The sequence below is a fragment of the Macadamia integrifolia genome, unplaced genomic scaffold (genome assembly GCF_013358625.1).
Source record: "Macadamia integrifolia cultivar HAES 741 unplaced genomic scaffold, SCU_Mint_v3 scaffold381, whole genome shotgun sequence".
Classification (NCBI taxonomy): Eukaryota; Viridiplantae; Streptophyta; class Magnoliopsida; order Proteales; family Proteaceae; genus Macadamia; species Macadamia integrifolia.
Window position 1 is genome coordinate 35,499 of NW_024869847.1, and position 3,808 is coordinate 39,306.

The following is a 3,808-nucleotide window of genomic DNA, read 5'->3' on the forward strand; positions in this document are numbered from 1 at the left end:
TTTTTTTTTTTTTGTATATCTCTCTCCATAATTGTTCATTCCATCCCCATTCTCCATAATTCTCTCTATTTCTCTCTCCACTCTCCCCCTTTCTCCTCCATGTTTAGAGAGAGAGAGAGAGTAAGAATTATATAGTTTATTATTATTATTTGTTTTATCTTCCATTTTGAGAGGTGAGATGATCAGTGGGTTTAGGGTTTATAATTATACGCCTTTTTAATACTCCACTCTCCCTCTTTCTCCTCCACGTTTAGAGAGGGAGAGAGTGAGAATTATAGAGTATATTATTATTTGATTTATCTTCCATTTTTAGGGGTGAGAGGATGAGTAAGTTTAGGGTTTATAATTATATGTCTTTTTAATACTCCACTCTCTCCCTTTCTCCTCTACGTTTAGAGAGAGAGAGAGAGAGAGAGAGAGAGAGAGAGAGAATTATATAGAATTTATTATGATATTTGTTTCATATTCCATTTTAAGGGGTTTTTGGTCATTTTGGGATTTTTCTGGTGTTTTTTGGTCATTTGGGAATTTTTTTTAGTAGATGTAAATGGTTTTTTGTCATTTTGAAAAAGTTTACCAAAGACAGTGAGTACGTACTTATATATAAAGAGTAAGAATTATATAGTTTATTATTATTATTTGTTTTATCTTCCATTTTGAGAGGTGAAAGGATCAATTGGTTTAGGGTTTATAATTATATATCTTTTTAATACTCCACTCTCCCCCTTTCTCCTCCACGTTTAGAGAGGGAGAGAGTGAGAATTATAGAGTTTATTATTATTATTTGATTTATCTTCCATTTTTAGAGGTAAGAGGATGAGTGGGTTTAAGGTTTATAATTATGTCTTTTTAATACTTAATAATTATAATTATATGTCTTTTTAATACTCCACTCTCCCCTTTTCTCCTCTACGTTTATATATATATATATATATATATAGAGAGAGAGAGAGAGAGAGAGAGAGAGAATTTATTATGATATTTGTTTCATATTCCATTTTGAGGGGTTTTTGGTCATTTAGGGATTTTTTCCGGTGTTTTTTGGTCATTTGGGAATTTTTTTTGGTAGATGTAAATGGTTTTTTTGTCATTTTGAAAAAGTATACCAAAGACAGGGAGTACGTACTTTTATATAGTAGTATGATATGATATATATGTTGTGTTTTAGGAAAAAAAAAGAATTGGCAGTACAAGAAAACTTCATCATTCTCAAGATGAATTTTAGATTCAAAAAAAGAATCTTTTCTTGGTCTAAGACATACCAAATGTAATGAGAATTTCTTAAATTAATTTCTTTTTTCTTCTCTTTTCTTTTCTTCTCTTGGCTACTAGAAGAAAAGAAAAGAGAATTTAGAAAAGAGAAGGAAAGAAAAGAATAGAAATGAAGTGGAAAGAAAATAAAAAAAATTATGCCTAGCCAAGAGAAGAATTAAAGAAAAGAGAAAGAAAAAAAAATTAGAAAAGAGAAGAAAAGAAAAGAATAGAAATGAATTGAAAAGAAAACAAAAAAAAATTATGTTTGTTTGGTTACCAATAGAATAAAAGGAAAGAAAAGTTTTTCTACTTTCTTGTGTTTTAGGTAACACTTCTTTTGTGGCAGCACAACAAAACTTCACATTACCAAGATGAATTTTGAAATATATATACATATATATATATATATATATATATTTATTTATTTATTTAAACCTTCTCTTGATTTAGGACATACCAAACATAATGAGAATTTCTTAAATCAAGAAAGTATAATTCTTGTATATATATATATATATATTTTCTCTTTTCTATTCTTCTATTGGCTACCAAACACAGCCTAGGAATTGTGGACTTTTAGAGTCTGACATCCTTCCATCTCAGTCAAGGAGTTATGTTATTTTGGAAGAAAGATTATTTCAACAATGCCTAATAGGGTTTAATGTTAGATTATGTACCTTAGTGATCACTGACCCTTGATGAATACTTCAAGGGCATTTCGAATGGAGTAATGCAACTTATTATAGGAAGTTATGGAGAGTGCCCTTTACTCAATCCAGATAAGGCTGGAATATGAAGAATATCAGAAATATTGAAGCCAAGTAATGTTTGTGCTATGCAGTGTCAAGTGGGAAGTGGGGGGGGCGGTAAGCAGACTCAACTAAATCATATAACTTAGAGCAAGGATAATGGGCTAGAGCTAGCAAAAATAATGCAGAACCACTTTTTTTTTTTTACTGCGATTTTCGGATTCTGGCAAAGTGAATGCAAGTGTTCCTTGGGATTTGCTAAATTTAAAATGGACAAAAGATCAGCACTGTCCCTATTCAAATTCTTTTGCACAACTTCGAATCTTATAAAGAGTGAAGATATAACATATTTGTTTTTATTTTTTTACAGAAATTTTCTTGTATCATCCTAAAATTTATTTTTATTTCTTGTAATTCTCAAGATTTGAAAAAAGATCTTGTATGCCCTTTACTTTTACAAGATAATTTCTATTAAATCCATTTCCATTAGAAGAAAAGCGTGAAATGGTGATATCAGCAGTTAACTATTATTTAAATGAGTAAACTACCCTTAGGTATTATTAAACTTACAATTATATCATTCACTTTTAAACCACCAAATTGGTAATGTGTCTTGTTTTTTCTCGAAAATCTTCCATCTCTACTCCGACTACCTGTGAAGAAAAGAGGGAAAAATAGTTGACAAAAGAACCCTATATTCTGAAGAGTCTCTAGGTTCCAACCCTACAACAACCCATAACTCTTATACGCCTGATTTGGTTGTGGATTCTTCATGCTTCAACCCTATTTTTTGTCATGGTTTTAATATATATATATATATATATATGGGAAAAGGACTGGCATGCTAACGAGTTACCCAAGAATTGGGTATGCTAGTGAATGTAAACTGCTGGATTAGATAGAATACATCAATACCGTTTGTACTTGTTGTCTTACATAACCTACCCAGCCCCGACGCTCTACATTTACTCTTCTTCTCCCTTACTATCTTCGGCTTCTCCTCTCTTGTCCACAAATTCCGTCACCCCCAATGTCCCTATCTTTGATTTCTCTCTCTCTCTCTCTTCCATCTTGGATTCAAATGGCAACAATCGATCAAATCTGATAAAAATTTACAACAGCCAACATACAATCTGCATGGGCAGAGGCATCGTGAGCATGCCATTCGTTTCAAGTTTCTCTTTTCCTTTCTCTGGTTGCTTCGTGGAGGATCTTACCTCATGCGAGGATTATAGACAGTACTATGCTATTGAAGCTTTAGCAAAAAAAAAAAGGAAAAAGAAAAACCCTAACCAAGCAACCAAGCACCTTAGAATCGATGCCTTGCAAGTTTCCAAGTTTTTTGAGATTGAGTTCTCCCGGTTTCACGATTTCAGAGGGGGAACTATGGAATTGATTCAAAAGGACAAAAACTAGGGGGCGATTTTATCCTGCACTGTGAATTAATAATTGAAAATATATATTTTATCTCTGTTCGGATGGAAAGAAGAAGATGAAAAACATAGTCTATCTCAATCTGAACTTATCATCATAAATAAAACAGAAAGTGTATACCAACGAACTGGGCATCGGGGATAGAGGCGAAGGGGATGGAGGAGGGGGCTGAGGGGAGGAGAAGGTGAGAGAGAGAGAGAGAGAGAGGTGTTGCAGCGTCACAGCTCAACAGTAGGGCATTTTGGCTGACGAACAATAGTATAGAGGGGCTGGGATACTGCAATCCGACTGCAGATGTTCCCCTTAACACTAATAATTTTCAGAGCTTCACATCTTGTTTACCCCCATAGTGCTCCCTCCCACACCCCACC